Raw genomic sequence first — 14943 nt, 5'->3', positions numbered from 1 at the left:
AACTTTCTCTTCCTTTACCATATCCCAAAACATTATTTCTACATCTCGTATCACTCATCAGTTTCTAGTGCTGTGACATTTATGAATTTGCTTGCATGTAGCCTCACTACATAGACAAAAATCCTTAAGAATCTAACCATGTCTGTCCACTGTCTCTTCAACCAAGCTTAGCAAACACCTTCTCTTATAGATTCACTTTCCAGTACCATTAATCCAGTAATACTTCACACTCTCTCATTTTTCACTCTGTTAAAATGACATTTCCCCCAGAGAGGCCTCTGCTGACAAGTCAGTCTAAAAGAGTTGTCACTAAATTATTTATTCCCATATACTGCTAGTTTTCTTTAAACCCATGATAAAATATTATTTGCCTTCTGTAATATACAGTAGAGTTTATATTCCTTAAGGGTAAGATCCTAGTTTATTTAATCACTTTATCTTTTGTGATGCTAACAGCATTTGACAATTAGAAACTAATTGAAAAATATTTGTAAATAAATAAATCATTATTAATATATGTGAAAAACTTAGAGTAATGATAGAAAAAAATCCGACTCCTAATAATGACTCAGAGGTGTTAAATAAATTCAACCATGGATACAGTTGAATTCATATAGGCTAAACATTATTTCTGTCTTGTTCTTCATTATTGGGTATGGGTTGAACACCTGCTGATTTCCACCTGGCAAAGCTTTCTTGATGATTGAAGAGATTTCTTTATGTAATTCAATGATTGCTTAAGTTTTTCTATTCAGAGATAGAGCCACTATGCATGGCAAATACAAGTTGGAGTTTGTAATAACACAAAAACTATAACCACAAAGGATTCATGTATCAAAACTCATTTTTTTGAGACAGAATTTTACTTTTGTTACCCAGGCTGGAGTGCAGTGGCATGATCTTGGCTCACTGCAACCCCTGCCCCCCAGGTGAAAGCAATTCTCCTGCCTCAGTCTCCCAAGTAGCTGGGACTACAGGTGCATGCCACCACACCCGGCTAATTTTCATATATATATATATATTTTTAGTAGAGATGGAGTATTACCATGTTGACCAGGCTGGTCTCAAACTCCTGACTTCAGATGATCTGCCTGCCTAGGCCTCCCAAAGTGCTGAGATTACAGGTGTGAGCCACCATGGCCAGCCAAAACCCATTATTTTTTGAAAATTAAGTCTAGTATCTACTAAGACATTCATAGAAAGCAGCACCAGAAATAATAATAGTTCTCAGAAATAATAAAAGTAAATATTCCTCAAGAAATATGTATGGAACACATGTTACGTGCAATGATCTTAATATGTTATAAGCATATCATCTAAGTGTTCAGTAGTTCCCAACTGTCACATGTGGACCTAAACCCAGTGCAGTTAACTGACTTGGCAGTATTCACAGAGCTACTTAATGGCTACAAAAATAGTCATAGGGAAATTTCCAAATTAACTATTTAGCTTGCTCTTAAATCAATCATCAGCAAACATTTCCTAGTTTTCATTGTAGTAATGCTACTGAGAAGTTCTGGTAGGTGGCTATTAAGAAAACCTGAAGTCAGTAAGTGAGCCGCTGAGCCCTCCAGGGATCTCTGGAATAGAATGTGTTTTTATGTGTTAGGAAATATTACCAGTGATACTGCTGTGGCATCATAAGGCAGTCCTATCAGCAGATCCTGTCAATTTTGCTCACCTGCTCGAAGCGTTGTCCCGTACATTGACTAACAAACATGCATAGCTTGATGGATGAGCATGTCAAGGTGAGCTAGTGTTCCCTCAACAGCTGAGTGCTTTTGCTGAGCTACCTATCTCAGTTTGGGTTTTCACAGAAGCTGACCTGGAGGTAAGAATTTAACATCAAGTAATTTATTTAGGAAGTGATCCTTGTCATGAGACAGTGAGGCAGGAAAGAAAGAAAAGCCCACAGCCAGGTGCATTAGTGAGCGTGTTACTGTGGAATATCCCACTGGGGTCCTGAGCAAAACAATCCTTAGTTATCCAAGCTGGGAAGCAAGAAAGCCCAGGCATGGATCCTTCATTAGTTGAGGGTTACTCTCTGGAGCATGTATGATGCTTCTAACCTTCCCAGTGCTTGGCTTGTGCCTGTTCATGTGGCCAGGAGAAGACTTCAGGCAGAAAAGCACAGGTGCTTGAGAGAGGAAGTCAGCAGTGTACCTGGCCACAGTGAAGGGAGTGGGTGCCACGCCACCTGCATGAGCTGTGGTTCTCTAGCTTCTCTCACTTCTGCTCTTTGTATCATTTACTTCTGCTTGAATGCTGACTCAGTCAATCTGATCCCCGGCTCCCCAGGATCCTTGTCAACCACAACTTCTTCCCTTCAAAAAGCATTCAGAATGCGTTTGTTGAATTTTACACCAAGCCAGTCTGTGTTGGGTCTTAGTGCTATAAATATGACTAGAACTGCATCCCAAGTCATGTTACAAACCCTCACGTTAATGTTTTAGAAAAGCCAGAATACTGACATGAATAAGTTGCAGTGGGGTATTGAGGGAGAAGACATGACACTTCTGGGGGAAATCTGGGATGGCTTTTTTGAGTTTACATTTAATCTGAGTCTGGAAGCCTAAGTAGCAGTGTCCAATGTGCACAATTTGAAAGAACATTGGAGATGGAGATCAAATTGTCTATTAGTATATAAATAACTGTGTTCAAGAATTTATACTGCAGGATTTTAGACTAGAAAGGGAGTCAGCAGCAAGGTTATTCAGAGTGTTGGCTTCCACTACAAGAAGGCACGACATCAGCTAGAGTAACCGAAGGCCACCGGAGGCTTACATTGCAACAGCATGCACAAAATAATCCCCCTGCCTCAGTCACCTCTGTTGGAAGATGAAGTAAACAGATTTGAACCAAGGTGACTTGTTTGTAGGGTAAGGCCATAGACCTCATCTCAGGTAGGTCCTAGGGGTAAAGAGCAGGAGATAGAGTCTAGATTTTTGGTTGTTGTTTGTAGAAAATTTATTTTCATGTTTCATGAAGCTGTCTGAATTCAAGTTTAGTTTCTGAAACTTATTAGCTATGTACATGTGAAGAGAATAATTATTATCTCAGTTCTCTCACTGGTCACATAGAAATAAGAACAACACTAACCTGATAGGGTTTGGAGGAAGATTAGATTAGATAAAAACCTTCATTTATCACTTAGTGTGGCACCTGACACATAGTAAGTCATTACAAGATGTCATATAATGCTAATGTGAGTATCATTATCATATTTATTTTCATAAGAACTCTCATCACATTGAAATTTCCAGTACCATATGCACATTAATTTTGCAAGGAGTAGAGCCTTATTTTCTCAACTAATTCTAATTCTTTCTAAATCAGACACAACTATACAATTGTATAATCATCTATCAAATGAATAAAAGCAAAAGTAAATTTGACTAATGTGTTTTTGCTTAATTACTAAGAACAGCATATTTTTCATGACTGGTGTAAAAAGTTTATAGTTAATAGAGCATTGAAATTCTCCAGTGTGGTAAGAAAACACTATGCATCAGTGGCTCATTGACTTCCCCAAGTAAAATCCTTAAGAAAAAATGAGTACTATAAATTAATTGCATCATTTGGATATTTTTCTATTCTTTGAAATAATAAATATTTCATATTCAATTGTACATTTCAAGTGATTTATTCTGATGGCTTAGAGTCAGGGGTATTTAAATCACTTAATGGTTGAATGAGTTTCTACAACCTCAACTACTTTATTTATATGCTGACTCTTTGGGGCTACATTAGGGAAGGTCTAATGAGAAACATGTAAATCAAGAGATTAATAAAATGGCCATTGTCATAAAAATAAAAGGCTCACAAAAGAAAGAAAAAAGCAAAAAACTTTCAAATAAATTAATGCATTTATAAAAATTATTATATGGGGTATAGTTTCATGACAGCCAACATAAAACTATAATAAAGTAATATAAAACAAAATGAGTTACTACCTTTCATTATTAGAGACCTTAAGCACCTTAATCTACCAAGTTTTATTTTTCTTAAAACCAATCAAGACACAAATTTCTTTGGCAATATGATTAATTCCTGTGACTGTTTCTTAAAATAGAATCATGTGTATGCCCCATCAAAGTGTACATGAGCCTGTGACACTGAATCTCAGCACAGTATGTGGAAATTTCTACTCATTACTGGGTCATCTTCTTTTCTTTTTTTTTTCATTGTACTTTAAGTTCTGGGGTACATGTGCAGACCATGCAGGATTGTTGCATAGGCACATACATGGCAAGGTGGTTTGCTGCCGCCATTCCCCTGTCACCCATATCTGGCATTTCTCCCCATGTTATCCTTTCCCAATTTCCCCACCCACCACTGTCCCTCCTCTTCCCCCCACAACAGACCCCAGTGTGTGACGCTCCCCTCCCTGTGTCCGTGTGTTCTCATTGTTCAACACATGCCTATGAGTAAGAACATGCGGTGTGGTGTTTGATTTTCTGTTCTTGTGTCAGTATGCTGAGAATGATGGTTTCCAGATTCATCCATGTCCCAACAAAAGACATGAACTCTTCGTTTAATATGGCTGCATAGTATTCCATGGAGTATCTGTGCCACATTTTCCTTGTCCAGTCTATCATTGATGGGCATTTGGGTTGATTCTAGGTCTTTGCTATTGTAAACAGTGCCACAATGAACATACACGTGTGCACGTGTCTTTATAATAGAACAATTTATAATCCTTTGGGTATATACCCAGTAATGGAATTGCTGGGTCAGATGTTAGCAATACACATGCCCTACACTTCACATCTTACAAAAACAATACAAAACAAATATGCAAACACAAACGCATGACAACAAGAAGTGCTACCTTGGGTCCTTGTCCCTACCTGGCTGCTGTCTCGATCTTCTACTCAGTCCTGGGTGTTGTCTCACTGCTTCCACCTCTGACTTCTTCAGGCCAGTCTGGCTTCTTCTCAGGCCACTCCTTTGACATTGTCCTAGAAAAGTCATTTGTTCTGCCCTCTGACAAGCTGTCCTTTCTGGAAAGACTTCCCTCTATCTGGCTATGTTGAGTTATGCTATGATGATGAGGTGAAGCGAGTGGTGGCAGAGCCAGTGGAGTTGGCCCAAGAGTTCGGCAAATTTGACCTGAACAGCCCCTGGGACGCTTTCCCAATCTATCGCCAACCCCCGCAGAGTCTCAAGCTTAAAGTGGGAGACAGGAAGCCTGAGGCCCAGTAGCTCCAGGGAAGGCGTGTGGATCCTAGAAAGCCCCTTATCTATAATTGAGTGTCCATGTAAATAAATTCCTACTTAGACTCAAAAAAAAAAAAAATGGATGTATGGATCATCCTCCTCCCTTTTCAACCTCTGGACCGCATTCAACATGGCTGCTAACTCTGTTGTTCCTGAAAGACTCTTCTTTCTTGGATTATTTATTGTCTGGTTTATTGTTATTATTACTTCTCAGCCTTTATTTCCCTGGCTCCTTTACTTTGCTTGTTGGGTCCCTTCTCCACTTGTCCCCTCAATGCACCTTTCATCCCTTCCTGGAGTCTCCTGTTTTCAAATGACTTTTCTATCCTAAAAACTCCCACATGGACATAGCAAGTCTAGGTATCTTCCTGGTGTTTCATGATCAGATATGCCTCAGTATCTCAACAATCAGATTTCCAAACCAAAACAGTCTCAAACCCATTTTATCTACAAAAATAATAAAACCAACAAAAACTGGCAGCTTTGTCTAGAAACCAGTGGGACAAGCTTTACTGTTCCACCTCCCTACCTAGACAACCCATACCCAACCTCAGGAGACTCGCCTCCAAAACACATCGTGAATCTGCATTTGTTTAACGTTTCTCATGATTAGACTAGGGTTATGGGTGTGGGGGAAGAATACTGCAGAATGAAGTATGCTTATCAACACATGATATCCTGGAGGCTGTGAGATCAACAGGACTCATCACTGGTGATGTTAGCTTTGTGGACCCCTTGGTTAAGGTGATATCTGCTATCTTTCTTCTCTCCAAACTTAATACACTTTTTTCTCTATTTCATTGTACAAAAATACATTTCTAAATCCAGTCCACTCTTAAAGGGAAAGAAATTGCACTTTGTGTCATAGAAGGAGGAGTACCTACGTATTTTATTTGGAATTTTCTATGAGGGAGATTAAAACACGCTTTTTCATTCACTTTACACTTCAATTTTAAGGTCCCCTTTTTGCATGTTCATTCATCTGTTTATTTTCTATCTCCCTTAATAGTCTTCGTGTTCCATGAGGGCAGAGATGGTCTTGCTTGCTTGTCACAGAACCATAGGCTTTTATCCAGTGCTTGATGTGTAGGTAACACTCAGTCAATATTGTTTAAAATGAATCGGTGTATGAGTGGTTGATAGAAATACTAGAAATACGTAAATATATTTACAATATATTTGGTTTCTACAACTAATAGTTTGCCATGTATTATTTTATTTAAAAAGTTTCTGTTGCCAGTGACAATAGTATTGAATGCTATTGAGGAATTCTTTTTATTATGTTTTGCATGCATTTCATTGTTGGCTTATTGACCAGGGTGACATTCTTCATATCTCTCCTTTGAATGTGCTGAGCCATGCAGAAATTGGGTCAAGTAGCAGATTTTTAGGCACCCTTGAGACGTAGCAGCAAAGTCTTTATTTAATCACACTAATTGGAAATTCTACAACAGGAATGCATTTCTGATTCCTCCAAAAACATCTATAAAAGCATTGCTCTGATGAAGAACTTCTAGCTCAACTTCGAGTTTGCATAACTCTTGTAAAATTGTATTGTGGATATTCTAAAATTTGTTAGGAGAAAGAAGTGATGCCTGGAAATGCCTTCTTACAAATGGATTTAAATATGTGCAAGTTGGGGAGAGAAGACCTATGTAAATACCTAGACCTTTTATAGAAACAAAAAACCCTATTCTATAAAAAAGGTGATGAAATAACTACTGAGGGCTTCCTCTGCTATGGCAATCCAGAAGATTACACAGCAAAACTCTTTTGTTGTCTTAATTTCCCCTTATTAATATTCCAAATAATATCTACATTTAGTTATACATGAATATTTTTAGTACGCTAATAATTTAATTCTAAAATTCATAATGTTTTCATACAAAAAACTTACAGCTTCTAGAATGTTTCCTCGTCTCATTCGAACTATGTATTTTCTCTTTGTAGAAATCTCGACCTCTTAGGCCTCTTAACTCACAAGGAAAGGGAGTGAGAGCTCTGGAAATGAGAAGACTATTCTCTCCTTCTTCCTACTCTTACACCGCCAGTCTCCTTGACAAGGGCATGGCGCTCAGGGAGCTGCCCTCTCCTCCCTTCAGGGAGGTACTGAGCATTCCTGCAGAGAATAATGCAGGTGTCCTGATGGAGCCGCACTTATTACCACAACTTTCTAGCTCTTAATGGGCTCAGCAAGGTTCAGGTCATTTGAAGCTATTTCATGTGCCACTGCTCCCACACTCGATGCCATCTTCATTTTGTTGTGACAATGTAGTAGTGGCCAGAGTCCTTGTTAGAATCTAAGAGGGATTCTCATAAAGACAGTGAAAAAGCTTAATTTAAAAAAAATCCCTCCTCTGTCCAAGAGACTATATTCAGTCCAGTCCTACTGCCTTTGTCATTAACTTTCTACCAGAGTTCACTCTAGGTAAATTATCATAATGGTAAATGGAGAAAATCCAGTGTGGCAAACCTGGGTTTCTTCTGACATACTGGGAATTAAGGGCTGGCTCTACACTTACTAGATATTTGTCCTCAGGCTGCGTCAAAACCCACACAGTCCAAGCAATGAGGCATGTTCAACCTCCAGCAGAGCTGAAAAAAAGAAATTCATTCAGCCAATCAGCCAACTCAATTTATTGAATTCCAAGCGTGTACCCATTAGTGTTCAAACAGGCTGAGGCAGAGCAGTGAACACAATGAAGTGCAGTGGCCACCCTTGAGCAGTTTCCATTCTGTGGAGGAAATAGGCTATGAAAACAGAAACCAGGAATAATGCTGAGTACTAAGATGTGAAATAAAGCAGGGAATGGAGGCAGAAATGTGGCACGTAAAGGTGGGGCATTGCCACTTTAGAGAAGGTGACATTAAGAAAGTCCTGAAAGCCGGGCGCGGTGGCTCATGCCTATAATCCCAGCACTTTGGGAGGCCGAGGCAGGTGGATCATGAAGTCAAAAGATCGAGACCATCCTGGTCGACATGGTGAAACCCTGTCTCTACTAATATACAAAAAAAATTATCTGGGCATGGTGGTGGTGTGTGCCTGTAGTCTCAGCTACTCAGGAGGCTGAGGCAGGAGAATTGCTTGAACCCAGGAGGCGGAGGTTGTGGGGAGCTGAGATCGCGCCATTGCACTCCAGCCTGGGTAACAAGAGTAAAACTCCGTCTCAAAAAAAAAAAAAAAAAAAAAAAAAAAGAAAGAAAGACCTGAGAAAGTGGGTTCTGCAGAGATGGGAGCAAAGGAGCAGGTGTCTGGGCAGCAGGAAGAGCATATGTGAAGGGCTGGTGTGAGAGTCAGACTGATCTGCTCCAGGGTGTTAAGAGGCCTGCGTGGCTGAAGTGAAACTGCCTGGTGGATCTGCAGCTTCTGCTGCAGGGTCGATGACCTCCCATGGGAACCAGACATGAGGGCATATGCATTTTGCTTTTTATTCTCCATAAAATAGGATGTAACTGAAGAATTCTAGAAGAGGTTGACTTAACTTGATAAGTTTCAACGTAATCACTCTGTCTGCTAGTTGATAATATAATCCAAGAGGCAGGGGAGAAGCAGGGAAACCAGATAAGAAACTAGCATCCAAAGTATGGATGCCAACAGGGGAGGCACCTAGCAGGGGTGAGAATCTAAACATTTCTGGAAGTTACAGCCAGTGGGGTGTGCTAGTTCACATGTGCTAAGGTGTGCATAAAGAGAAATAGATTCAAGGATGGCTGAGTTTGGGGGCCAGGTCCACTTGAAGAGTGGATTTATATTTTCTGTGAAGAGGGGGATGCATGAGGGGAAGATATTGCAGACACTAGAGGGTGAGCAGCAACCACAGCTCAGCTTTGGACATGCTAAGTTTGAGATGCTGTCACCCATTCAACTGGTAATGGGGAGGAAGATAAAAGTTGTTTGGAATCAGATCTAGAAAAAGGCATCTGTGATAGGGTCAGCTAGTAGAAGACATCATAATATTTAAGAGAAGGTTGCAAGAGTTGACTTAATTCAGACTGTTGTTCCTTGAATTTTGTAATTAGTTTTAATCTTGTATGTGTTTACTCTATTATTTGATATATCAAATGTGTTTCTTTTATAAAAGCATTACATTTGTTATTCTAGGAATCTATGACTTTTACTTGTTTACATTTGTAAATATTTATTTTCTAATGAAAACGTTGAAAGCTACATATTTCCCTTAAAGTATTGCTTTGACATTCTTTGTTTTTGTTATCATTCAGTTAAAAAAATTGTGTGTCTATATATGTGTGTGTGTCTCACTCTGTTGCCCAAGCTGGAGTGCAGTGGGATGGTCATAGCTCACTGCAGTCTCAAACTCCTGAGTAGAAGCGATCCTCCCACCTCAGCCTCCCACGTAGCTGGGACTACCCACGTGTGTCACCACACCTAATTTTTAAATTTCTTTTTAGAGATGGGGGTCTCACCATGTTGCTCAGGTGGGTCTTGAACTCCTCACCTCAGGTGATCCTCCTGCCTCAGTCACCCAAAGCACTGGAATTACCGGCTTTAGCCACTGCACCTGGCCAAACATTTTCTAATTTCACTTGCAATTGCTTTTTTGACTTATAGGTGATTTAACAATCTGTTTCATTAAAACTTCTGCCTCTAACCAGGACATATAAAGCTAGAAATAATGATCTCTCATCCTAATAATGGGGCAAATCTGGATAAGAAACAAAATCATACTTCCTGAGTCCATTTGAGAATGGAGCTGCTGAGATTACAGGGCATCTCAGAAAACTGACTACTAAAGAAATACTAGACTCTCCAAGAAGTGGTAAAAAGTATGCGTTATCTGCAGGGTTAGAATAATAAAACTGACAGCTTATTTATTAACAACACAAAACACAGAAGCAAGAAGATAGTGGAACAATGTGTTTCACATTCTGAAAGAAAAGTAACTGCCAATCTAGAATTCTAGAGCCAGGAAAACACTCTTCCAAATTGAATATGTAGTAAAAATCATAGTAAACAAAGAAAAAGAGAATTTATTGCCAGCAAGCCCATCTTTTTTCTTTCTTTCTTTTCTTTTCTTTTTTTTTTTTTTTGAGACGTTGTCTCACTCAGTCACCCAGGCTGGAGTGCAGCGGCATGATCTTGGCTCACTGAACCCTCTGCTTCCTGGGTTGACGTGATTATCCTGCCTCAGACTCCCAAGTCACCACACCCAGCAAATTTTTGTATTTTTAGTAGAGACAGTGTTTCACTATATTGGTCAGGCTGGTCTCAAACTCCTGACCTCAGGTGATACACCCGCCTCAGCTTCCCAAAGTGCTGGGATTGCAGGTGAGTACCCAGCCACAAGCCCATCTTAAGAGGAATATATGAAAGAGTTCTGTGAGAAATAAAATGACATCAGAGTGTCGAAGCACAGAAACACCTGAAAGAAAAGAAAGCATGAAAATTTGCAAAGAAGTAGGCACATTGTGAAGGTTTCATTGTGTGCAGTATTAGAAACGCAGGCAACAACATGGCAAAAAATGGTAAAGGAGTAACTCACTGGTTTTAAGTCTTGTAAGATTCCAGCTTTACTGGAAAAGTAATAAAAGAAAAAAATTATTAGAGTGTAATAAGCCAATGATGCAATCTGTGGTCTTCAGACAACAATAAAATAATAGAGGAATAATATACAAATAAGTTAATAGATTAAAAAAATTAATAAATACTTTATCATTTCAAAGAAAGAAAAAACAGATAAAAAGTATCATAATATAATATATTCAAATGGACAACACAAAATAACATGATGAATGCAGGCCCAGTGATAGCAAATCTTATATTAAATGTGAGTAGAATAAATATTCCAGTTAAAAGATTAATATTGTCAATCTGCATTAAAAAACTAACCATGTGCTGCCTATTACAGAAATAGTTTTTGGACATGGAAATTTTGAAAAGAAAACATTGAGGAAAATATATCACAAAAGTACTAACCAAAAGAAAGTCATAGTAGACATATCCATATTATGTTACCAGTTAGAGTAATACTATTTACTATTAACTTTCTGGAGGTGTTGTGAGAATTAATTTGTTTGATACACAGCTCTTTTTATTAAAGTATACTATCTGGCAATCAGTAAAGTTTCAGTGAGTCTTATTTACTGTTAATAAATATACTACCGTCTTTATCATTGCCTAGAATAAATATGCATTTAACTATGTCATTTAAAAGCCTACATGCAATAACTTATATCTAAAATTTAATATTTATATATTAGTAGAAATAAGAAGCAGTGAAGAAGAAAAAAAGTAATATGGCTGAATATATCAACTCCTCCAAAATACAGGAAAAATGCATTAGGATAACAGATTTTAAATCAAAACATCAACAAAAATGACGACTTGGTTACGCTCCTCTATTCCAAGACAAAGACTCTCAGGTATGATTTTTAGAAATATAGTTAAGTGGGATGTTCAAAGACCCTGCATAAATAAGAAGGATTTTCTGACGATTACCCCTGGAGCTTTCTCGGCATTGCCAGACACTGAGCTGGTTGAGCCTGAGAGCTTCCTTAAGGCCTTCCAAGTCCAGGTGACCAGTTTTCCTGGCATTAAACTGTTGGCCCATGAGCTTACATTGTCTGGTGTCAAGAGGCTTAGAAAGCCCCTCCTTATTTGCTCTGTATGAAGCAAAACCCACCAAAGAAGTCCAGCCCAGGCTCTGCTTCCACAGGGCAAGCCTTTCTGCAGGAGACCTGTATTGAATTCTAACTAATAACAAAAGATTTTTGATGCCTTTCACTCAAAAACCGTTTCATTACACATACCACAGACAAATCATGTGCATAAGAAGAAAATAAAATAAACAGTAAAAATGGTAAATAAAGACAAAAGCAGCTGGGTGTGGGGGCTCACGCCTATAACCCCAGCACTCTGCGCAGCCGAGGCTAGAGGATCGCTTGAGCCCAAGAGTTTGAGACCAGCCAGCGAAACGTGATGAAAGCCTATATCTACAAAAAATACAAACCTAACAAGTCATGGTGGCACACGTGGTGTGATGTGGAGCTTAGGTCTGAAGCTTGGGGCATGGAGCAGCTGCCACTCCAGAGTCTGGGGCATGCGCAGATTTAGAAGGGTGGCGGCCTGGTTCTGGGCAGCACAAAAGTTGCTCCTTTTTGGGAGAGAAATACACAGCATCTCCCTGTCTGAGGGGTTTATGGTAGCAATGACTGTTGGTTACCTCAGTGCTGAAAGCTCCCAATATCCTCTGTAGAACAGGCCACTGGGGACCATGGTGACACCTGCCATTAAAGGTTGACATGAGGGAGTTTGTAATTATGGAATACTGCTGGGTCCTGATTGTGCCCATGGTTACTTAAATCCACACACGGTAAAATTTCATAGAACTGCATACATGCATAATAATTGTGCATAGAAACTAGTAAATGTTGACCTGTATTAATTTATTCATGCAGCTTTGTCCCACCTCCTATAATAGAGCTAGGAGATTAGGTAGAAGTGGTAGGTCAGAACATTGAGAGATAAAAGAAGTAAGGACTTGCCAAATCCTATCACCTACAGCGTAGTAAAGCCTTGCAAGAATACTTGCTTACTGCTTCTAAGTATTATTTCCTGCTGTTAAGATATAACCACATAACCTTTCCAAGCATCTTCTATTTACATTCTCTACCAGACTAAAGGGCGAGCCTGGTAGCAAAAGTCAGATTAAATAGGCTGCTTTTGTACTTGAGACTCTAATTTCTCATGCTTGTATGTAGTGGTCATTAATTTAAAGACTGGTGTAATGAACAGAGAATCAAGGCCAGTGGACAAAATGGAGCTAGTTTTAGGCTTTTGCAGTATGTCTGTACAATATTTTGGTTGTGCCTACAAGGAAATAGAGTTGACTGGAAGCAAACAGACCAGAATTCTACCATGTCCGATGGACAGTGTTCTGTGATTAGCCGATCTCTAAGCTGATCCTTTAGCTGCAGGGCTCCTGTGATCAGGAAGTGGGCTGCAAAAGTTATGTAGGCCTCAGGAAGGCCACGTCCTCCAGTGTTTCAGACGTGGCCATGAAGGTCACGGGACAGAGAAACCATCCACTATTGCTACCTTTGCCTATCATTGGGCACAGTGTGAAGATGTAATGCCGTAAGTAGCTGAGGTAATGGAAATGAAAAATGTCCAGTCTCCCTGAGGCTAGGGAGGAAGAAAGGAGCCAGACATCAGTTCACACTGACAACGTGGAGTTTCTAAGGATCCCTGCAATGTCTAACTCAAGTATCACTGGTGATGGAGTGTATAAACATCGCCCACATTTAATCCACCATTAGGCAGTTTACTGCTAAAAAATATAAAATAAAACGTAAAGCAAAAACAAAACTCTCGTTGTTGTTGTTTTTTTTTAAACCTCTGCAATTATTAGTTTATTAGTATCATCCAGGACTCAGATGTTCCGTATTCCTCCTGAAATTACATAAACGAATACAAATGGAAAGAATCCAAGTGAAAATTATATAACAAAACAGCACTCCATCACAAAAGTATGTAAAATTACAAGAACGCTATTTTAAAACACTGGCACTTTAAGAGAACTACAATCTCGAAAACCACAAAATTGCCAAATTGTTCCCTATGAATGAGTTCGGGTTTTGTAAAGAAAAATCATTCAAATAAATTGAATAATTCATACTGAGATGCAAAGTTTAAGTGTCTTCTTTCCCCCCGTCTCCTTGGATTTATATAGAGGCAAACCATAATTTAGAAAAATATGCCCTATTTTTAACGTGGCTTCTTCATTTTAAAAGCTGATCCAATTACTTAAAAATACTGTTAATGGAAAGTATTGTTTCCTGAGCAGTTTATATTTAGATAAATGGGAAAAGACATCTGTAGCCAGCATTTTCATAGTCTTCACTGAGACTAATGTGAACAAAAAGTTTAATATGGCAGTCTTTTATTTTAAGCTCACACTTCTGGGGATACATGCTCAGGTCTTCTTTAATGTGGGAACTGCAAAATATAACTGCCGTTACATGGTAATGGGAGTTAAAGAATAGAGTCCTCATGTAAAGGTTAGAACATACTTTTCTATTATTTCTTCAAGGACAGACTTTCAAAACATTTGATTCTAATAATCCCATGCTGTGAGTAGATCGATTACTCTTCAGTTTGTAAATATAAGTGGGCTATGTGAAATTTCTTAACTGATCAAGATTTTGGATTTTCAGTTATGGATGAAAACTATCTCAAATTTACCCCCATGAGGATATGCAGGGTGTGTAGACAAAAGCTTTTTATTAGCTAAATATGTGACAGGAAAAACACTGTAATAATTCATGTTATTCAAAATGAGCAAAAGCAAAAGACTAGCTTTCCTCAAGAAGAAAAATTTCAGACCTGTGGAAAGGGCAATACTAATTAAAAAAACTGTATTTACTTAGAAGCATTCAGAATGTCAACAAAACAACTGCAACCTTTTTTTTTTTTTTTTTTTTTGCAATTACAGAGTGTTCATTTAACAGAACAACAACTATTTCATATAAGCTGCGTCAGAGACAACTGAAGGTGAAAAAGCCACCATCACTGTATATAACTAATCTGTGCTGTGCACCAACAAGAGCCTGCTTTAAATTTCCCTGCCAATTTACAACCCCCGTGCTGTACCAGGCAAGGTTAGTGGCTGTTGAAAATACCACCAGGTCAGAGCTATCTTAAGACACATTCGGTAGTGTGTTAACTACACAAAAAAAGACACTGTAGCATTTAAAAACAAATCT

This window comes from Saimiri boliviensis, chromosome 10, assembly GCF_048565385.1.
Source record: "Saimiri boliviensis isolate mSaiBol1 chromosome 10, mSaiBol1.pri, whole genome shotgun sequence".
Taxonomy (NCBI): Eukaryota; Metazoa; Chordata; class Mammalia; order Primates; family Cebidae; genus Saimiri; species Saimiri boliviensis.
The sequence above is the reverse complement of the archived record's forward strand: the minus strand, read 5'-3'. Positions refer to the sequence as shown.